The sequence below is a fragment of the Diceros bicornis genome, chromosome 31 (assembly GCF_020826845.1).
Source record: "Diceros bicornis minor isolate mBicDic1 chromosome 31, mDicBic1.mat.cur, whole genome shotgun sequence".
Lineage (NCBI taxonomy): Eukaryota > Metazoa > Chordata > Mammalia > Perissodactyla > Rhinocerotidae > Diceros > Diceros bicornis.
In genome coordinates this window covers 31,400,432-31,424,751 of record NC_080770.1, presented here as the reverse complement: position 1 = coordinate 31,424,751, position 24,320 = coordinate 31,400,432, and the positions used below count along the sequence as shown (strand labels likewise).

Here is a 24,320-nt window from a genome sequence, read left to right as displayed (position 1 = left end):
ATATAGAGTCTTGGAAGGGGCCCATGTAAGTAAAGAGATCTGAATCTTAAGCATCAACTTCAGGGTAAATCTGTCTCTGATTCTAGCAAACTAGAAATGAAAATAACTTGCATATTATTGTGTAATAGAATGAGAGGTGGGACCTTTATAGTTGTCCTGGGGTTTGGCTACTGCCCCCACCATTGAGTAAATTATTGAGAGTGCTCTTACATTTTAACAAGAGGGGCTACAAACATCTCTGTTGGGCTAACTGAAGAGGAGACCAAATTCACCATATAGAAAACATCCATCTTCCTCATATATGAGTAAGACAGAGGAGTATTCCAAAGAGACTTCCTTGAAGAGAATACATAAGAGACGGGTTTTGTGCATCTCCCTCCCCTTCCAATTAGTGGAGGTCTGTGTTTTCCCTTGTCTCAGGGCAAGTAATTAGGGCCAAATGAAAAACACTCATAGAGATAAGATCATCTACAACAGGGGAGACTAGCAACCCACACCATGGCCGAGCTGTAGAATTTACTAAGACCGCTTCTACTAGAGCTAAGTGCAAGAAAATTCTTGAGGGCACACATAAGAATGCTTCCTCCTTGCCTGAAAAAGACTAAAGGAACTAAAGCTAGCTGACACATCTGGCGATGGCAGAGGAAGTAGAGAAAGCAGCCGTGCAAACGGTCTGACCTTTGAGATTTTGGTGGGACAAGAGTGTTTGTGAGTATGTGTGTGTTCCTCCTGTAGACTCAGTAGATGAGACTCATATTGAAAGGACTCTGGGTGTCGAGGTGAGGGTAACACGGGGCAAGAGTCTGGGAGTTTGAATGGGGTCAGCCATACAGTGCATCACTCATGTCAGAATGGTGCAGAGTGAAGGCTCCTGTGAATAGTCTCCAAGAATGCTCCAATGCACATCCATGAAGAGCCAACATTTGGATACCAGACTGAGCAATCATCAGAGGACTATAACTGGTATTAACTCAGTAAAAAGACTTTGCTCGTTTCCTACTCATCCCTTTCTCTCCTCTCCCTTACCAAACTAAGTCTGTTGAGTGGAGCGAGACCATTCTAAAATCCTTCTTTCCGTTTGCTGGTTCCCAAACATATGGTCAATCTTGAACTAGAGTGGGCAGAAACGTTTGAATAGTGTGAGAGGTTAGTTTTGATTCAGATTATACTAGACTTTTTAATCCTGAAAAATGATACTCTTCTAATACCCAGAAGTTATCAGGAAAGCAATCTAGCTGTCAAAGACATCCAGGGAGAGGGAATGGAGATCTCACACAGCATATTTGAAGGCCTTGATGGTAGAAAAACAAAATTGGTTTTTGACGGTATCCTACAAAGTTCATTGTGTTTACTAAACCAGTTAGACATCCTTATTTACTTTTATAAAATGTTTTGCCACATAGCATTCAATTGTGTCCAGTTTTCTTCTCCAGTGGAGCTATGTTCTGTTGTTATGCTGAAAACTCAATATATAAATATAGCCATACAAGAACTACTATTAATTTTTAGAGTGTTTTATTCACTATGTGAAGCAAATCCTCTAAAAAGCCCTCCATCAAGGAACTGAAGAAGTACCCTTATTCTCTAGTACATTAAGAAATGAATAAATTTGCTGACGAAATTTTATTCCTTTCCCTCACCTTGCCTGGTGCAGTTTGCCATTTTCACTGGAATTATCTTGCTGTGAGCACCCAAATATTACAAACATTCCATAGGGCAGTCTTATTATGCACAGAATGTTGTGCAGAAAGTGGTTTTATTAACAACAAAAAAAATCTGATTCATGACAAAGATTCCAAAAAAATATCATTTACTACTCTTTATCACTCTTGTATGTGAATGGGACTATAGAAAGGTGGCCTTTTAATAGTTGATATATCTGATTCTTCATTCGTTCAAGGAAATCCAGTTATTCACAATTTTGGTTTTCAATATTCTTTAATATTCCATTTTTTAAAATGTAAATAGCAAAATGGAATTTATTTTAGTAGTAATCATTATCTTTCAATGTCATGAATTTTATGTGCATTTAAATATTCAAAGGAGAGATATTTTATCACCACCATTAAAAAAACACATAAAATTTTACCTTATGAGGCATTAGCATGATCATGAAGATGATGCTGACCCACCCACAGTACTTTGATACTTTTATAGACCCTTTATTGGTTCAAGTTTCACTCTGTATACTATCTCACTTTATGAGTGGCACTGATGACAACTTGATATATAGAAGTGGTAGTTGGTCTTTGATACCTTTTATAAGTTTGAGATTTGATATTCAGAGAGGTTAGATAAATTTCTAAAAGTACCTAAGTTAGAACTAGAAAAGGGTAGAGCATTTCTAACACTACATCTCATGATCTCCTAAAAGTGAATCCCATGCTCACTCCATTTCACCATCACAAATATACCTGCCCTCGAGGGACTTGCTCTAAACAAGGAATACTAAGCAAGAACACATTTTACTCAAGACCAGGTACTAACGAAAGGTTATTGAGATTTGTATGAAGAGAATATCTAGATAACTGTTGGTGATCCTTGGTAGTAGGATCAGGAAAAGTTTTGTAGCATTTAAAATAAGCCTTGAAGGATATGTTAATTTTTAAAAGTGGAGGATCAACTAGTAATATCTTCTTGCCACAGAACAGGGAGGTGAAGGCTAAGCAACCCTGTTTTCTTAAGCTGAAGATAAAAAATTAGAGTTGTGGATTGCTTAAGCAGCTAGAATCTGCATGACATATGTTGAAAAAGATTGCTGTACAGAGGGAATACTTCAGAAGTCTATGTGGTCATTCATTGTGGATCGCTGGCCAAGAGATGGGCCATACGTGTGTATGTGCAAAGGTGAGATTCTCTGAGGCCCAGGAGAGATCCCCTGCTGTGAGGCTGAATGCCAGAAGCTGTGCAGTGCTGGGATACAGGTGTTGGGGAAGAGGGAAAATCCCCCTCTGCCCTTTCCCTTAAGGTTCTTATGGCTGGCCAAATAACTAAAGGACAGGTCAGTAGGAGAAAATAATACCAAGTTTAATAACATGTATACACGGGAGAAATCAGGGAAACTGAGTTTCTCAAGACATGGTAGTGATTTTTCACCTTAAATAGATTTAGATAAAGACAAAGGAGGATGTTGGAAGTGGGGAGAGTCAGTTATGGGAGATTACCAGAAAAGCATAGTAAACAAGAGTAAGGTTATTATGCAGATTTAAGGCCTCACCTTCCACACTGATAAGTTTCTAGAGATGAGGTCACCCCCACTCTTCCCAGTACAGAGAGGGAGATACCTTCACAAATGGAGATTTCCCTTATAAATGTAAATGTTTGTCTGGCAAATCTTTTCAGGGCCACCTAGAGAATGTGGCTGGGGAGAGACAGAATTTTTGATAAGAGGGGCTTTGATAAGATGTTCCTATTGTAACATCTATTTTACATTAGATTACAGCCATCATATGATAGTGGCTCCTTCCTGGAACAGGTCTTCTATGTTAAATTCTTTAGGCACTTTTGGGGGAGATCAAACGTCCGTCAGAGAAAATAATTAAGGTAAAGAGACATATTTTAGGGTGGCCAATTTTGGTCTCCCACACATGAAATTGTGTAGTTCAGAGAGACATTACCATTTGAGCCCAACCATAATGGAAAGACCCCACTGAGCACCTTGGGCATACAATGTGGCTCCTAGAAAGGTCACACCTTAGTATTGAGGATCCCTTCCCACAGTAAGGAACTTCTATAATGCCAAGTTCTAAACAGCAATAGATCTGCCCTAATAAAGAATATATCCAAGCCTGGCAGGACCAAAAAGACCTGCCAGCAATTTAACTGCCCACCAAAAGAGTCAAAATACTTTAAAAAGGCAGCATAAGTTATGCTCCCTTCAATATATGGCACAATGTGAAACATAAAATTTTTAAAAATTAGCGTATAACCGACAAAGTAGGAAAATGTAACCTATTGCCAATTTAAAAAAAAGGTTATAAACATACAAAAAAAGTATGTAAATTAGCATTTAAAGACTTTAAAGCAGTTATTATTAATATGTTTAAAACCTTAAAGGAAAAGTTATTGGTCATAAAGAGTGAACAGATGGCAAATTTCAGTATAGTAATAGAAGCTATATAAAGAATCCAATAGAAATTCTAGAATTGAAAAATACAATATTTGAAAAAAAATTACAGGATGGACTTATTAGAACCAGAGTCAGGAAAAGAAAGTGACATTAAACTTGAGACAGATTCAATAGAAATTATTCAATCTGAAGAATACTGGGAAAAATGTTGGAAAAACGAACAAACCAAAAAAACCAAACATTAACACACTGACCTGTAGTTAATCTCAAAAAATGTAACCTAGTGTAATTTAAGTCCCAGAGAAGAGGAGAGAGGGAATGGTCAATGAAAATATTTGAAAATATAGTAGCTGAACATCAACTTACCAAGCCTTGTTGATTTCTAATCCCAAGAAGGATAAATACAAAGAAAATCATGCCATAGCACACCATACTTAAGCTGCTGAAAACTGAAAATAAAGAGAAAAATCTTAAAAGCAGGCAGAAGAAAAGAAACATTAGATTAGAAGAACAATATTATGAAGGATTGCTGACTTTTCACTGGAAACAAGGGAGGCAGAAGAAAATGGACCAACATCTTTAAAAGGCTGAATGTAAACCAACCGTCAACCTAAAATTCTAGAAGCAATGAAAAAACTCCTACAAATAGGAGAAAGATAATGACATATTTTAGCTGAGAAACATATTTCATAAATGACAGCTGAGAAAAACTGTCACTAGCACACCTGCATTTCATGAAATGAGGAAGTTTTGAGATCGAAGAGAAATGACAGGAGATAGAAACAGATCTTCCAGAAGGAATGAAGAACACAGGAAATGGTAAATATGTGGACAAATATAAAATGCATTTTTTCTTTTCATTTTTCTAAAGACAACTATTTAAAGCAAAGTATAACATTATATTGTATTTATTTCATAAGCAGATGTAAAATATTTGAAAACAATAACACCAAGGATAGGGGATAAATGGAATTTCACTATTCTAACATTTTAGTTGCAATTGTACAATATTGAATCTAGGCAAACTTTGTAAGTTAAGATGCATATCATCATCCCTAGGAAAACTACTAAAAAATAATACAAAGAAATACAGGGGCTGCCCTGGTGGCACAGCAGTTAAGTTCCCACACTCTGCTTCAGCGGCCTGGAATTCGCAGGTTTGCATCCTGGGCTCAGACCTACCCACCGCTTATCAAAGCAATGCTGTGGCAGCATCCCATATAAAGTAAAGGAGGATGGGCACGGATGTTAGCCCAGGGCCAATCTTCCTCAGCAAAAAAGAGGAGGATTGGCAATAGATGTTAGCTCAGGGCTAATAATCCTCAAAAAAACAAAAACAAAAACAACAAAACAAAACAAAACAAAAAGAAATACAGCTAAAAAGTCTATAAAGAAGATCAAATAATAAAACCCATTTAATTAACTCCAGAGAGGTCAGGAGCCAGCCCTAATGGTCTAGTGGTTGAGATTCACTGCTCTCACCACCATGGCCCGACTTTGTTTCCCCGGTGAGGGAACCACATCACCTGTCTGTTGGTTTTCATATCATGGTGTCTGTGTGTTGCTGTGGTGCTGAAAGCTATGCCACTGGTATTTCAATTATAGCAGGCTTACCCATGGTGGACAGGTTTCAGGGGAGCTTCCAGACTAAGACAAACTAGGAAGAAGGACCTGGCCACTCATTTCGAAAACAAAAAATGGCCATGAAAACTCCTATGAATAGCAGTGGAACATTGTCTGAGATAATGCTAGAAGGTGAGAGGGTGGTGCAAAAAGATTGGGCAGGGTTCTGCTCTGCTGTACACAGCATCACTAGGAGTCAGGATTGACTCAATGGCACTAACAACAACAATAAAAGAAATCAGGAGGTCCGGCCCTGTGGCTTATTGGTTAAGTGCACGCGCTCTGCTGCTGGCGGCCTGGGTTCAGATCCCGGGCGCGCACCGATGCACCGCCTCTCCAGCCATACTGAGGCCGCGTCCCACATACAGCAACTAGAAGGATGTGCAACTATGACATACAACTATCTACTGGGGCTTTGGGGAGAAAAATGAGGAGGATTGGCAATAGATGTTAGCTCAGAGCTGGTCTTCCTCAGCAAAAAGAGGAGGATTAGCATGGATGTTAGCTTAGGGCTGATCTTCCTCACAAAAAAAAAAAAAAAAAGAAATCAGGAAAGGAGAAACAGAAAACCAAAACCAGATAGTACTACTATAGAACATACTGCATATAGCTGAATTAAAACAAACTATATAAATCATAACATAAAATGTAAATGGACTAAACATTCTAATTAAAATGCAGAAATGGTCAGACTGGATAAAAAAGCAAGACAACTATTTTGTGGTCTCAAGATTCAGCACTTTATATACAAAGGTACAACTAGGTTGAATGTAAAAGGATGGAACTACATACTGAGAAAACACTAAGCATAAGAAATTTGGTATGGTTATATTAATATCAGATAAAGTTGACTTAAAGAGTTTAACAAAAGATAAATAGGAACCTTTCAGAATCATAAAATACTGAATTTTTCAGGAAGATATGTAAATCTAAATGTCTATGAATCTAATAACTACAAGATACATTAAGAAAACACGGACAGAACTAGACAGGAAAATAGACAAATGCATATTTATAGCTGCAGATTTTAACACCTGTTTTTAGTAATGAATGGAGAACCTAACAAAAATATTAATAGTGATATTAATAGAGAAGATATGGTGATATATAGTGATACAGAAGAATTGAACGTGCAATCACATAACTCGATTACAAGTTATTTATACATTAAGCCTAATAAATGTTAAATGAGTGCTCTTTTCAAGTGTACATACAATAAACACCAGGATGGAGCATATGCTGGGCCATGAATCAAAATATAGTCCAAAGGTATCTAGTCTGTCTGTATATTTCTATGAACATCACATTTGTCTACCATATAAATATATCAGGTCAATCACACTAAATGAGGAAAAAGTGGCAAGTGTGCTAGAGGTCTTGGTAAAACATGTACAATCCTTAGGATAGAAGATAAACTCTATGAAGATTCAAGTATTTACTACATCAGTGAATTTTTCTACGGGCTCAGTAGTATGGGGCATGCTAGGACATCTCCAAAGTAAAGGGGTACCTTTCACCTGCCTGCAGAGTAGGGACTAACTTCACAAGTAAGCAACATGACCTGGCCAGCTCACATCACCTAGTTTCTTTCATTGGTCACCTCAGTCCTGGCACAAGGGCTACATGAAAGGAGTAGCCATGACAGCAGGAATGGATGCTATACATAGGCCCAAGAGCATGGGCTCCAAGGCTAGGTTAGCTATTGCTGCTGTCAAATGTCCAACTGCCATCAACAGAAACCTAAGCTGAGTTCTCAATATGGCACCATCCTTTAAAGGATGGTCGTTTGATTGCTTCAGAAAAACAGTGATTGGAATCAACACATATTATGGGATTGGGTTTCTCTTTTCTCCTTACAGGGTTTTACCTACTACCATTTACTGAGGATTTACAGTTTGATTTACGTACAAGATTACACATAAAATTACATTAGACTAATGGACCTACTTTGGATCAGGAGTCTGGGAGTGGCTTAGCTGGAGAGTTACGCCAGCTAATATACTCAACACGTCAGCTGGGGCTTCAGTTATCTGAAGGATTCACTGCATCTGGAGATCCATTTCCAGGATATCTCACTCACATACCTGGCAAGGAAGTGCTGGTCCTTTGTAAGGGTCCCGATTCCTTGTGACATGGGTCCTGTATAAGACTGTTTGAGCTTCTTTAGAACTTGACAAACGCTTTCCCACAAGCGAATGATCTACTAGGGAGCAAGGCAGAAGAAGCATGTTATATGAAATAGCTCTGGAAGTCACATACTGTTATTTCTACAATATCCTGTTGGTTATAGAGGTTAGCTCCGTTCATTGTTAAAGAAGACTACACAAGAGAATTAATACATGGAAATAAAAATCAATGTGTACCATCTTGGAGGCTGGCCTTCATAAGAGCCAATATGGTGAGGCAGTGGGCAATGACCATGGGATCCATTGGCTTTATTACTTACGACACTCCACAGAAGTATAGAGCCACATTGACAGAGTGATGGAATGGTCTTTTGAAGGCACAGCCGAGTTCCCACTTTAGATATTATGCTACAAGAGTGGTGCTCCATCCAACCAGGATGTGGTATATATCCTAATTAAACGGTTTTATAAAGTGTTCTTTCCCAAATAAGTAGAATGCATAGGTTCAGTAACCAAAGTATTGAAGTAGTAGTACCCCACTTGTCATCACTCCCAATGATCTGTTTGGGGAATCTGTACTTCATGTTTCTACAAATCTAGCCTCTAGGGTCCAGACTCTCCTTGTTGGAAAGACTTCCCTTTCCTCTGAACTGCTTTGGTCAAAAATCAATTCACCTTATGTATGGTTCTATTTCCAGTCTCTCAATTCCATTCAATTGATCTATGTGTCTACCCTTACACCAATTCCAGCATATTTTGATTACTATGGCTATGGAGTAAACCTTGAAATCAGTAGTATAACTTGATTTCTTCAACTTTTTTTCCCCAAAATTGACTGTTCTAGATCCTATGCATTTTCATACACATTTTTAGAATCAACTTATCCGTTTCATAAAAAATCTATTTGGATTCTGTCAAGATTACACTGAATCTAGAGATAACTTGGAGAAAATGGACATCCGTCTTAGATTGGGTTCTCTGTGATATGGACTCTAACACACTGATATTTGTACCCACAAGGTTTATTGGTGAGTGCCCTTGAGAACAACAGTTCCTCTGGGGTGAGAAGCAGGTCTGGGCAACAAAATAAGTCGGCTCATGAGACATCTTCAACAGAGGCTTCAGTGAAACACATGGGGAGCTCTTGGACAAGAATGGATGTTCAGAATTTTCCTATGATAGGTAGGTAGGTCCACATTGTTGCCAAACAAACACTGATGAAGTCAGAACAATAAATACAAAATAAAATAATACCAACAAGAGCTAATAAATACTGAATAGACACTTCTAACTACAAATATCTTTTAAAACTTTTACCTACATATTGGTATGAAAGTCAGTTAGCTGACTGTTAAGGAATAAGCATCATTTAACCAGGTTTGCAATGTACATCTTTTTTTGGGTTTTTTTTTTAATTGATGTTTTAATAGTTTTTAACATTGTGAAATTTTGGGTTGTACATTTTTGTTTGTCCATCACCATATATGTCTCCCTTCACCCCTTGTGCCCATCCCCTAGCCCCACTGCCCCTGGTAACCACAATACAGTTTTCTCTGTTCATGTGTTGGTTTATATTCCACATATGAGTGAGATCATACAGTGTTTTTCTTTCTCTTTCTGGCTTATTTCACTTACCATAATACCCTCCATGCCCATCCATATTGTTGCAAAAGGGACAATTTTGTCTTTTTTTTACTGCTGAGTAGTATTCCATTGTATATATATACCACATCTTCTTGATCCAATCATCAGCTGAAGGACACCTGGGTTCCTTCCACTTCTTGGCTATAGTGAATAATGCTGCAATGAACACAGGGGTGCATAAGCCTCTACGGATTGTTGATTTCAGGTTTGTTGGATAGATTCCCAGTGGTGGGATAGCTAGATCATAGGGTATTTCTATTTTTAATTTTTTCAGCAATCTCCATACCGTTTTCCATAGAGGCTGCACCAGTTTGCATTCCCACCAGCTGTGTATGAGGGTTCCTGTTTCTCCACATCCTCTCCAACATTTGTTGTTTTTTGTCTTTTGTTTTGGTGATTATAGCCATTCTAATGGGCGTGAGATGATATCTTAGTGCTGTTTTGATTTGCATTTCCCTGATGATTAGTGATGTGCAATGCACATCTTTTTAACTTCTATTTCTTGTATTTATTTTTTCAAATATCAGTCCTTTTAATAATTTAAGAATTGACTAGTGACACCTAAGTTTGAAGCTCTTTATAAGAACTTGCATCTTCGTTTTCAGAGTAAATTCTCTTCTTATTTTCTCAAGATTTTAGGAGAATAAAACATACTGTTTCAAACTGGATAAAGTGTGTCGAGTTCAAAAGGTTTAGAAGGGATTTATTGGGGAGATGATCACATAGTGTGTTTTATGATTTGCTATAAATTCTGTAGTCACAGCATATTAGGGCAAAGTGCTTACTCAGCATTATTAAAAGTTTGATATTGTCACTTTGCCCGTTTTTATAGAATCTGGTAGATAGAATGGTATTTCCCCAGAGAGCAATCCATCCCGAGGCCTGCATCATTGCTGATTTATTTCCATTTACAGTGGTGTTGGTTGTACCCAGGGCCTGCTTATTTTCACTTATCACAGTTAGAGGGAGGCATCCTCTCTGCTTCCTGTAATCGGAAAATATCCTGTCACTCTGCATAGCCTATTCTTAAATGCTGAGCTCGGATATCACATCCTTCCTGAAGTGATCTTTCTTCTATATTCCAATATATTTGCTTGTAGAGGACTTTATGTCCTACAGACTGATTGTAGGCATCAAATGACAGGAATGTTGTTTTCTAATTAGTCCTCCATGGCGCCTAGGAAGATACTATACACATACAGATAGGCACTTAGTGGCTCAATGACTTAATCTTATCCAAGGTAGATAAATGGAAACAATATAAAAGAATAAAACAAGTTTAATAGAATACAGTTTTGGTGTTCTTTCCAAACAATATGTCAAAAATGTTGGTGTTGATATTTTTAAATTGATTCAATTAAGATGTTAAAATTTTGTTATAAATATGTGATATAGGTGGCAGTGAATTTTGGTTGAAGATTGTAGAAGGAGAAATTAGTATTTTGTGAAAAAACAAATCCAGGATGTATTTTAATTCAGAAAATAGCAAACTACGTATTTATCAAATTATGTTCAAATGTATTCTAAGTCAAATGAAGTAAACCATTAGGTTACAATATGTTCAGATATCTGAAAATGCAACATCAGCCAATGTTTTACAGGCAAAATCTTGTCTATAGTCATTTTGGTAAATGCCTAAGAACTGTTAAATCTTGTTAGATTGAAACACTTTTTCTAGAAGGCTGAATCTCTAGCAGTAACTGTCTCTCCATGACTGGAACTCCTGGACCCTGACACTTCTCCATAGACTCAGGTCTCACTGAATTCTGGAAACTATTTTGTCCACTTGTGCCTTCAGTTCTCAGTGTAAAAGCAGTTTCTTGCTTTTGCTAACCATGCCATCTGTGTTCTCTTAATCCTCCCCACACCTCTGTAATTATTCCTTAAGTTAATGTTTTCTCAATATTTGCCTTATGTTTCCCTTTGTGACCTTAAATCAGAAACAATTTCCCCCTACATGCATAGATTATATTTCCTGTTGAAAAACTTCCTATACTCTGGAGGGGGTATATTTCCACATTCCATGTTTTGATTCTAACTTCTTTCCCTGAAAATATCAACCTGGGAGCTACGTTTTTTTTTTTTTTTAAACATTTTTTTTTTTAAATTTATTATTCCCCCAAAGCCCCAGCAGGTAGCCGTATGTCATAGTTGCACACCTTGCACATCCTTCTAGCTGCTGTATGCGGGTCACGGCCTCAGCATGGCCCGAGAAGCGGTGCATTGGTGCGCACCCGGGATCCGAACCCCGACCGCCAGCATCGGAGTGTGCGCACTTAACCGCTAAGCCACGGGGCCGGCCCCTGGGAGCTACTTTTTATCCAACTTCATCTCCTATGCATAGAGACCTAAGGGCCAGAATTTTAATCAGCCGGTCCTTTAAAGTTAGAAGAGTGGCAGATACATCACAAGCTCCAAATTATAGATATGCCCCATATATTAAAACACATCGAAATAAAAGTTGCAATTACATGAGAAAAATCTTAATGAATAAGGTGAAGCTCATGGAAGTCCCACAATATGACAACTGAACCTTAGCAGTTTCTAAATCTGCAGAGATTGCAGGTCTGTGTGTAAACACCATTGTCTTGCTTTCAGTTATTTATTGTTGTCAATGCTTACCTATGAAATATAAAGGTTTCAGTAAAATAAGCATTTATTAAGCATTAAATTTTTAGCTTAAATATGGTGTCTCCTTTCAAAAAGTTTACTTCTAACGGCAAGTCGGATCTTCTACTGCTGTCTCCCACTAACCTTTCTATAGGGACTTTTCTTTTGGAAGTCATTGTTGAACTACTTAGTTGCTAAATGGAGCCATGGATTTTTCCTTGTCCTCTTGAATTTGTTATTAGCTCCTCTTTCATGAAACTATCTCCTTCCCTATCTCCCATAAATTTGTTCCTCTTGATTCTATCCTTCTCACTGTTACCTCCATACACATGTCACTTTCTTTTGCTCCTTTCTCCCCTTCCACTGCATAGTTCTTACTATCTCCAAAACCACATTTTCAACTACTATTTCAGCTTGAGCTATAACCTCATGGGAATGACTCTCAAATAAATTTTTACCATTACTAACTCTTATCTTGAACTCTGGTTTGGCATTTCTGTCTGTCTGCTGGGTATCTATTTTTGATGCCATAAAATCACTTTGTCTACATTCTTAAGGTAAAATGATCTCATAGCAGCATATCCCCACGGAAATACAAACTTCCGCCCCTTTCTGACTGCCTAAGTTTAACACAGTTTAACGCAGGGGTGGAAAATTACAGCCCATGAGCCAAATCCAGCCTGCCACTGTTTTGTACAGCATGTAAGCAAAGAATATTTATTATATTTCAAATAGTTGAAAGAAATTGAAGGGAAAATATTTCATGACTTGAAAATTTTATGAAATTAAAATTAGGTCCATAAATAATGTTTTATTGGAATACAGCCATGCTTATTTGTTTACATGTTGCCTATGGCTTCTTTTGCCCCATAATGAGAATTGAGTAGTTGCAACAGAGACAATATGGGCTGTAAAGCTTAAAATATTTATATCCGGCCCTTGAGAGAAAAAGTCTGCTCACCCTTGATTTAGTGGATGAAGCCTAAGTTTAAGAGTAGACCGATGGAGCTGAATATAAATCTTAGGTACGCTCCTCACTGAGTGAAATTTCAGAGAAAGTTACTTAGCACAAATGAGCCTCACTTTTCTTATCTGTAAAATAGAAATGCCAACAGTTAAGTCCTTCTATGAGGTTTCTTTTTTTTTTTTATTGAAGTCACATTGGTTTATAACATTATATAATTTCAGGTCTATGTTATTACATTTTGACTTCTGTATAGACTGCATCATGTTCACCACCAAAAGTCTAGTTTCTACCTCTCACCATACACATGTGCCCCTTCACCCCTTTCGCCCTCCCCCACCCCTTTCCCCTTTGGTAACCACCAAACATACGAAGTCTAAAGCTATTCTGTAGACTTTTAATTATTTTCTCAGTTTGTTTTTTCTAATTGAATCTGGTGAAGCAATGGCAGACAAAATATATTTTATTATAGTATCATCTCAGAAATATTTCATAACACCTCTGTTGTTCAAGGCTGTTTCAGATTCAAGTGAAAGAAAGCTTAAATTAATTTAACCCAACCAACATTATATAATTGTATATAAATTTAGTTTGCTTTTTTCATTTTATAGACACATAATACACATATAGTGTATATAGAAGGATATATGGTATATATCATATTATCTGTATAAAGTATATTACACATACAGTGGTGTAAAAATGGCTCCTTCAAAATGATGTTAGAGAAATTAACTTAACGTCTTATACTACTTACAAAAATAGAATTCAGTTTACTTAAAAGCTGAAGTGTGAAAATTACAACTATATGATAATAGAAAAATGTAGGAGAATCTGTGATCTTCATTCTCATAATTTATGAAACAATTTTATTCTAACTCTTTCATTGTATCTACATACAACATCAGATCTTTGTCAACTTAGGAGCCACTTTTTGTTCCAAAAACAGGTTTTAGGGCATAATAATTTTGTTTCCCTTGAAGTTGTTTTAGTTACAACACTTTTTACGTTTTATACCAAGCCATAAGTATCTATTCATCTAAGATGAAGAAAATATTTTAATTCATCCTCTATTTTTTAAATTTGCACTCTCAAACCTCAAAGTGTCTTTTGTTTTATTTTGTTAGTTTTTCTATGCTCCTCATCCTCCTGACTCTCTCTGTGTGAACATATGATACACACACACACATATTGATATTTCTCTATATATGTTGATCTCTCTCTGTTTATATACATTTTAGATGCACATATTGGACACATACTATAGAATACCTTATAGTAGCAAAATGCAATCAATTAGGTATATAACTGGCAACATGGATACATCTTAAAACATTTTTTGAGTTAAAAAGTAAGATACCTCTCTCTCTCTCTTTTTCTAACTATATATCACCCAGTATGTATAGATTGATAACTTAATTTCTTGGTCCTTAAAGTTTACAGTCAAAAAGGGAAAATGGGAGTAAAAACCAAAACAAAAATAGTGTATGTATGTATGTATATCCATCATATATAGTATATATATGAGGATAGCAATAGGTTCATATGAGGATAGCAATAGGTACTATGGATAATAACTTCTTTAACTGCTTTCTAAAAGACCTGTAGATCATACAACAAACTTTTCTGCCATGATATTATGGTTGAAATGAACATACACACAAAGCCAACATCGTTCACGTCAAATACATATTGTATAGTTTAAGGTTGGTGCTAAGTGTTCCCTGACTATCATTTTACCAGTATAACTTTTGATAAAGATTATGGTGTTCATGCATTCAGAGGATACAGAATTAACTTTTTAAAAATTTGAATAATAAGATGAGATTGCAGGAAAAATATTTAACTTTTAAATTGTCTTAGGTTACATATTTATCTATTTTTAGGTTACTTAGCTTTTCTTTTTATTAATGTTTTCCTATTCCCCTTTAATTTCTTCACTGTAAGAAATGACCACTCTGCCTCCTCCAAGGCTATGTCCATCTGCGCCCATTTTTAATTGACTCCATTATTGACTTAACCTGCACTTATGTTACGTGATTTCTCTTTTGTGTAACTGGAAATTGTGTTTTATTCAATAATTATCAAAGGAATGATTTAGAGATGCAGGTTTTAGTGAAATGTGTGTGCAGGAGTGTTTTATGTAAAAGGGGAACAATTTTTGTATTTCAGGCTCCTTTCATTATACTAAAATTCAGGAACTGTTAATTAAATGAAATTGAAAGAGAACCCATTCACTGGCTGGCAATCATAGACTGAGCATTTGGAGTTCTTGTGGCTTGATCTCATTGTATATTATTTGAATAAAATGCTGCAAGTGAAATATGGGGAAATGCAAGATACATAAAATTGGCAAACACAATTAAAGGTAAAATACAAAGATGATGTCTGCATCTTTTGCTTTCTCAAAACCCACCATGTTTCTGATATAATACAAATGTACTGAAGAATGTGTTCAAAGTATTCAGTAATTTACAAATAATTTAGTGAATCAGAATAAGAGCAATGTTCCCCTCCAAGGTACTTACTAACTTCATAAAAGGAAACTTCAACACTGATAAATATAGAACTTTTAATAATAAAGTGTTGTTTCAACTATATATTTTTGGAGTATGTACATTTTCATGATGAATGTAACCAGTGCTTTTCTGTGCGTTATGAAACAAAGAGTGGGCGTGGGTAATAGTATTAAAATCCCTCTAAGTTTTATGAAGTGCTATTACATACATTTATCAACAATCTTATGTGGGTGTCTGGGCAGGTATTATTAGTGTTCTGACTCCCAATTAAAATTTCTTGCACACACTAGACTACCATTCTTTTTCTTTTAAAAAATATAACCAAATAAAATTGGAATCCTCAGAATTATGAGACAGTCTGCAAATATAGGCCTATCTAACCTCCTAGTTTGTGATTAAATATGCTTCAGAGGGAAAACAGAAGAAATTATGTTACTCAGCAGCCAAATCTATTTATTGAAAAAATAGGATATACAGAATTCTCAGGGGAACATTTCTGATATTAACATAGTTGCTGATTATACAAGGTCTATCAGAGAAAACAAAAACTGTTGTCATATTCCAAGAAGTTGTGTGGGAAGATCAGTTGCCACATACATGTTTCCACAAAGAAACTTCCTGGATAAACAACATGAAAGGAAAGAGAAGCGAGAAAATGTTAGTGGGTTCTTTTAAAGTTAGTATGTAAGAGCTGGAATAGATTCTCAATCAAACTAAAAAGAAATCAAACTAAAGCTTTCCAAGAGTGTGACAAGAACACCACTTTCTTAGAGCATTTAGAGGTCAAAGAGGCAAGATGATGTCAATGGAGACGGGTGGCAGACAATGGATTTGTGTTTGGGGACATCTTACAGAGCAGAGCTCTGGAGTCAGGTTGACCCAGCTTTAAATCCTAGACCTAAATATTTCACTGATGTGAATATAAGAGCAGGTCAATTGTAAACCAAGACCAAACCAAACCGAACATAAAATTCCAAAGTCTTATGCCAAAGCAATATGAAGTTAGCAAAGGAAATATTTGAAAACAAGTTCAGGATGCTGGAAAGCCCCCAAGGACATATAAAAGCACTGAAAGAGAGAGCTGAGAGAGGATATGTGAGGGCTCTTTCCTCGGAGAGAGTTACACGTGGCTGTCTCTCCCACCCCAAAGCAGAGGGATAAGAGTGCCTGCTGCCAATGTCAGTTCTAACAAGAAGGGCTTCTATGGACCCCTTGAAGTGCCTGGTATGTGTTTCCTACAGCTGTAGGGGAGCAACACAGCGGACCCTCACTGTGGAATATAAAGGCAAGAGGCTGTTGCTATCAGCCTGAGCCGATGGGGTGGGGACAGGAGAGAAAGCTATTGATCCAAATCTACACTGAGCCACAGATAACACTTACAGTGATGCCAGGGACGAGGAGGTGGAAACGTTTCACCAGCACCAGATGTGTGCGACGTGGAGAAAGAGCCAGTCTGAGCCGGAAAGAGCCATTTAAAACTGTCCAAGAGAACACCTGGAGGCGTGATGGGACCCCCCCCCCCCCACACACACACAGAGAAATCCTGCGTGGAATAAACTGCCACAGGACAGGGTTTGGAAAGGGAGTGAAAATGCAAAGAAAACGCTTTTTCACATCCAGGAACCTGCCATCAGCTGTCCGCGGCGAGGCGAGGGATGGCGCTGGGTAGGTTCTAAACAACACGCAAAGGTGATCAGGTGGAAAGCATTGGCTCTGAGCATCTGGCAGAAGGGAGTTCACCAACGTCTGTTTAAGAAGAACTTTATTTTACTCTTACCTGTCCTCACCAACTTACCCCCATCTTGTACTGCAGTCAGGACACAGAAATCTGTTTTCTCAGATTTTAAATCCATATGTGTATATAACACAGTCGGTCATCGGCGACTCTTGCAGGCGCCGGAAGCGCCGGCGCCCGGCAGACTGGGCCTCGGGGCGGGAACGCCGCCGCGGGGCAGGCCGGGAAATCCCGGCACCAGGAGCGCGCGCATGCGCCTACGAGCAGCTCTGAGCCCTCCAGGCCCACGCCGCGCAGCCGCACTCCTTCTGTTCACTGGGCCGTGTGGGCGCCAAATCTGGCCCCTCGGCCTGGCTTGAGGCAGGTTTTGGAGACGCTCACCACCACCGCTGTGTGCACAGAAGAAGAAAAACTCTTTGAAGAATTGTGTGGCAGTGGCTGGGCCCCTGGAGGTCACACACTTACAGGTCTTGAGCAAGCCGGAGACCAATATCTTCTTTAAGGTGATGCCCCTCCCGGGAGGCCCACCTTGACCTGGATCAACTGGTACGCGCTGGTGCACGCCGTGGTGTCCTCGCTGCGTCGGAACCGCGTGCTGGAGCAGCAGTCTGCCCACCCTTCCCTCCTGGTGCTCAGCAGCTTCAGCCCCCGCGGCATGCATGTGAAGTTCATGGCCACCGTGTCCCGGAACCTGTGCCCCTGCATCAGCGTGCACAGGTGAACCTGAACACCCTTAAGTGCTGCCGTGTCATCAACTACAACCTTGAACTCCCAGGAGCTGGATTCCCGCCGTTATGGCATCGAAGTCATTCCTTGGGGCGCAAGTCATGGGATGAAGAAGCTTCTCCAGGAGAACTTCCCCGACATGAGCCGCCCGCGTGGTGTCGGCGAGCTGCTTGCCACGGGCGAGGGGCTCCAGAGAGCGAGGCGGAGCCCCACGGCGAGCACAGCTTGACCGAGCTGCCCTAGGCCGTGGCGGGGCGCTGCAACACGCGGCTCCCGCAGAGCGCGGTGCGGCTCACCGAGACCTGGCCTGGGATCACCTGCCGCTCATCAAGATCCAGGAGGGTGTTGGGGAGGGGAACGTGCTGCCCCGCAGTTTCGTGCACAAGACATTGGAGGAGCTGCAGGCCACCTTGGCAGCCAAGGAGGAGAAACTGCAGCTCAAGGCCCCCAGGCAGGACCCCCAGGGCCAGACGGCCCAGCACAGGCGGGAGCAGTGAGAGGCCCACAAGAAGAAGAGCCTGGTGGGCATGAAGAGGGCATGGGTAGAGCCCAACAGGGACAGTGATGCCGAGGACCCTGGGGCTCCCCCGAAGCAGGAGGGACCGGCGAGGAGGAGGAGGAGGATTTCCGCCAGGTGCGGGACGACGAGCCTGATGAGGACATGTTCCTGAAGGTGGCCAAGTGGGGACAGCCTGCCGGGCCCCCAGGCTAGAAGCCGCTGGAAAAGGAGTGGAGGCCAGACCCAGACCGGGACCGAGGTGGTGACCAGAGGCCTCCAAAGACCACTACTAGCTGCATTTTTACACTTTTGTGAGTTTTATTTTTATTGCTGTCTGTCTCAATTTGTTGACGATGCGCTTGCTAATGGGAGGTAAAATGAAATATATAGGCAGAGTTAATTTATTTAAATTCTGCATAAACTCGAATCCCACCTCCAAAAAAGTTTGATTAGATTAAAAAGATTTAAGCAGAACCCTATTATAATATAAATTCAGTCATAGTTCAGTTGGCCATTGTCTCTCATCCTCCTCGTTAAACAAGTTTCTTAAGGAGTGGTGGAGGAGAGTGGGGAGAGAGAGGATTGGATGGCAAGGCTAGGTGAATATACAAAAGTAACGCAATCTAGGGGAGCACAGAAGTCATCGTGGGTCCTAATGGCTCTCAATTCTCCTAAAGAATTCTCCTAAAGAATTCTCCTAGGATGGGACCAATAAAAAAAGACAGCAAGTTTCCAGGAGATTCTATCTAACCATGGAACCTAGCATTATCACTATGGATGTTTGAGTTATCAACCATCGCTAAATGGTTCCAGAAGTCAACTAAGTCTTAGAAGGATTTAAATCCTGTAGCCAAAACTAGGATCTCTACCAACCAGGGGCTTGTTTCATGCTGCCATAGCATTTTTAGATTAAATTTTTGGGTCATACTTAGTGTTTTATGAGTTTTACTGTAGTTACAAAGTAAATATGAAATATAATAGAAAATTCAGGTTGCAAACAGTTAAACTGTGTAATGAGGCAATTTATAAGGAAGGAGATAAATAGCTATGGGAGGACTGGGTCTGTAAAGCATTTCCAGGGAGCCATGATTAATTGTTTGTAGGGATAAATTCCTGTTCTCTTATGAGAGTAGTACTGTGTGTAGAGCTCTTAATACATCCAGGAGACTCCCTAAGGGAGATAACTTATCCAAAGTTTAATACTGAAACAGAAATAGATAGTAGTAAATCAATAGTGAATTAATATAGAAAAATACTGAATTTCTTTTCATTTAAGTTTCATAAAAGTGCTTGTATGAGCTGTGAATATGTTATCCAATTAGAATGGAAAGTGTTTTTTGTTTTCGTTTTGTTTTGATTTTTAAATGACCATTTCGAGATGTGAGGATTTTAATAGTCACTTGATTGTGATTAGGAAACTGATTGCAGTGCTGTGTATTAGCTAATGTTGAATCAAATCACCCAAGGTCTTATTCAATTATGATGATATTTAAATATATTGAGCAGTAACTGTTTATTATTCATTCATTTATTAGGCAGATATTTGTTGAGAGCCTACTGTGTGCTTGGCACTGTTGTAAATCCTAGGGAAACAACAGTACAATAAAGATACAAAAGGCCTTTTTTCATGTTGCTTATATTCTAGGGGGGACAAAAATTATAAGTAGATAGGAAAATTACTATATATTATTCAGTAGTAGGATTAAAGTAAGTTAAAGGGATATAGAGTGACAGAGTTTGCTATGTTAGAGGACTCCGAAAAAGTGTCCTTGAGAAGGTCTCATTTGTCTTGAGTAATAAGGGAATAAGGTATTTGACTATCTGGGGAAAGAATATTTCAGAAAAGTAAACAGCGGGGGCAAATACTTTAAGATGCAGTGTATTTTCTGAGTTGGAGGAATTGTAAGGTCAGGGTGACTCGGTGATCAAGGGAGATATTGATAGGAATGAGGCCAGAGAGATAGTGGGGACCCAGAACATATGGGGATTTGTAGGAGACCACTGAAGGATTTGAGAGCAAGAGAGTGGCATAATCGGATTTACCATTTAGAAATCTCTTCTGCTCTGTGAACAATAGTTCATAGGAGGAAAACGGCAGAAGCAGAGAAACTAGTTTAACAGCTATTTTAGTTGCATAGGAGAGAATGATGCACCTGTGGACTAGAAAGATTACAGGGGAAGAGGTGAAAAGTGGTCATATTTCAGATCTATTGTGAAGTGTGAAAAACTGTGATAAGTTCTTTATATATATAACATCTCATTTAATCCTCAAAACAACTGTATGAGGAAGACAGATATTATCACCCTCATTTCTAGAGGAGCAATCTGTGGATGAAAGACATCAAGTAACTTTCTCAATGTCCCTGCACTAGGATATGATAGAATTAAAAATGATTAAACCTGGACTTGGCTATCTCCATTCCTTGAGTTTTTGCCCACAACATTGTATTGCCTTTTATTTAACCTCATCTACAAAGTAGACCATGACAATAGGACAACAATAGAAAAATGGCCTCAAATGTCAGACATAGTTGTAATAAAATGAAACTTTTCTGTTGCATTGGTTACTTTGTTGCTCACTGGCAAAAATGGATTCCCTGCATCACCTTTGAATAAAAGCTTTAGTCCCAAAACTGGAGAAGGAAAGAGTGTAGGAATTGCAGACAGTAAGCCTGTAGATGGAGGAGGAAAGAGTGTCACATACCCTTCCTGCCCCCAACATTCCACTGTGAGAACAAGGACAAATTAGTTTTTATTTATTTATTCTTTTTAGGATGAGGAATTTATTTCCTTAGTGAATGATTTCAATTAATGATCAATTTGTAAGTGTAAATGCACAAAATTTAACAATGGTTTCTGCCAACTAACTTCAAAAAATAAATTTACAATTTACATAAATTTAGAGTTGTACGACCTTCATCATAATACGTATTTAGAACGTTCCATCATCCCCCAAGGTTAATCCCTACTCTAAAACTCAACCCTGGGAAACCACTGATTTTCTTTCATTCTCTATAAATCTACCTTTTTAAGAAAATTTGTATAAATAAAATCATACATTGTAGTTTTTTACATTTGCCTTCTATCATGTAGCCTGCTGGTTTTGAGGTCATCTAAGTTGTAGAATGTGTTCGTAGTTTATTCCTTTTTATGGCTGAATAATATTTCATTGTGTGGGTGTACCACATTTTGTTTATCCATTTGTCAGTTGATAGACATTTGGGTTGTTTCCAGTTTTGGGCTTTTAGGAATAATGATGCTATGAACATTCAAACACATGTTTTTATGTGGACCTATCTTTTCATTTTTCTTGGGTAGATTCCTAGAAGTGAAATTGCTGGGTTATATGGTAAATAAATGTTTATATTTTTTAAGAACCGTTTTCCAAAGTGGCTGTACCATTTTTATCTTCCCACTAGCAATGCATAATGGTTTCAGTTTTTCAGTAGTCTCTCTGACACTTAATGTTGTCTGACTTTTTGATTATAGACATTCTAATGGTTGTGCAGTTTTATCTCTTTGTGACTTCAGCGTTTTCCTGATGTTTAGTAATGTGAGCATATTTTCAAGTGCTCCTTAGCCATTCATATATCTTCTTTGGTCAAATGTCTAATCAAATCTTTTGCTGATTTTTAAATTAGGTTGTTTGTCTTCTTATTAAGTTGTAAGGTTTATTTATATTTTCTGCATACAAGTCCTTTATTAGATATATGATTTTCAAATATTTTCTCCCAGTCTGTGGCTTGACTTTTCATTGTCATAATGGTATTTTTTGAAGCACAAAATTTTTTAATTTTGATGAAGTCTAGTTTACCAATTAATACTTTTGTGTATCATGTTTGAAGTCTGAGAATTTTTTGCCAAACTCCAGGACACAATGATTTTCTTATTTTCTAGAAGTGTTCTAGTTTAATTCTTATATTTAGGTTCATGAGAATACTTGATTCATTAACATGTTTTCCTTTCCATTTATTTAGATCTTCTTAAATTTCTTTTTCAAAGTTTTATAGTTTTAAGTGTATAAGTTATGCACTTCTTTGAATATTGGATGTATTCCTAGGTATTTTATTTTTTGATGCTATTGTAAATGGACTTATTTTCTTAATTTCATTTTTGTATTGTTCACTGCTACTATATAGAAATACAGTTGATTTTAACATATTGTATCTGGCAATCTTGATGAACTCATTAATTAGTTCTAATAGTATTTTAGTGGATTCCATAGGATTTGCTATATAGAAGATTATGTTATCTGCAAATAAAATAATTTTTCTTTTTCTTGTTAGATAGCCATGGCAAGAACCTCCGTTATAAGGTTGAATAGATGTGACAAAAATGCACATACTTGACTTGTTCCTCATCTTTGGAGGAAAGCATTCATTTTCACCACTAAGGGTTATGTTAGGTGTAGGTATTTCACAGAGGTCCTTCATCAGGTTGAAGAAGAAATTTCCTATTATTTATAGTATATGGATACGCCTTCATTTTTTTTTTTTTAAATCATGGAAGTGTTCAATTTTTCCAGTGTTTTTACTATGTTTAATGTGATTATCATGTGGTTTTGTATTTTATTCTATTATTGTGTGGGGTATTCCTTTATTTTATTTTCATATGTTAAATCAACCTTGCATTCCTGAGATAAATATCACTTGGTCGTTGTTATAGACAACACGTTTGTGTCCCTTCCCAAATTCATATGTTGAAGTCCTAACCCTCAATGTGACAATATTAGGAGATGGGGACTTTGGGAGGTAATTAGGTCATAGGGGTAGAACCCTCATGATGAGATTAGTGCCCTTATGAGAGGAGATGAGAGAGCTTGCTTCTCTCTCTGCTTTCCACCATGTTAGGATACAATGAGAAGAATGCAATCTGCAAGCCAGGAAAAGGGCTCTCACGAGGAACCGAATCAACCAACACCTTGATTTTGGACTTCCCAGCCTCCAGAACTGTGAGTAAAAAATTTCTGTTGTTTAAGCCACCTTCTCTGTGGTATCTTGTTATAGCAGTCTGAACTAAGACAATTATGGTGTATAATAATTTATTTAGTTTACTAATATTTTGTCAAGGATTTTGCATGTACGTTGAAAGGGTATGTTTGTCTATAGTTCTCTTTTCTTGGGTTGTCTTTGTTTGGATTGAGTAACAGAATAATACTAGCCTTGGAAAATGGGTTGGTAAGTGATCCTTCCTCTTACATTTTTTAAAAAGAATTTGTAAAGAGTTTCTAATAATTCTCTTCTTTGTTTGACAGAATTCACCCAGGCCTGAACTTTTCTTTGTGGGAATATTTTCTTTATATTTTATAAGTATATTCAGATTTTCTATTTCTTCCTAAGTCAGTTTTGATAATTTCTTTCTTTCTAAGAATTTTTGTTTCATCTCAGTTGTATAATTTGTTGGCATAAAGTTATTCATAATAATCTTTTATAATCTATTTTTATTTCTCTAGGGCCATTAATGGTGTCCCAAGTTTTCCTTTTTGTTTTTGATAATTTGTGTTTTTTTAATTTTTCAAATAACAAACTTTGAGTTTCATTGATTTTTCTCAATTGTTTATCTACTACTTCATTGATATCTCTTTTAATATATTTTTTATTTCTTTGCTTCTAGTTGTTTTGGGTTTAGTTTGCTTGTGGCTATCTAGTTTCTTAAGATGGAAGCTCAGCTTATAATTTTGAGATCTTTTTTCATTCTGATACAGACCATATGGCTACGCATTTCCATCTAAGCATTGTTTAGCTGCATCACGTAAATTATGATATGTTGTGTTTTCATTTACGTTTATTTCAGAATATTTTCTAT

General features: G+C 37.8%; 1 pseudogene; it reads left to right on the top strand.

Annotated features, from left to right (window-relative positions):
• The first annotated feature begins 17,146 nt into the window (after positions 1-17,146).
• On the top strand, positions 17,147-23,912 carry LOC131395467 (suppressor of SWI4 1 homolog; annotated as a pseudogene).
• The last annotated feature ends 408 nt before the right edge of the window (positions 23,913-24,320 follow it).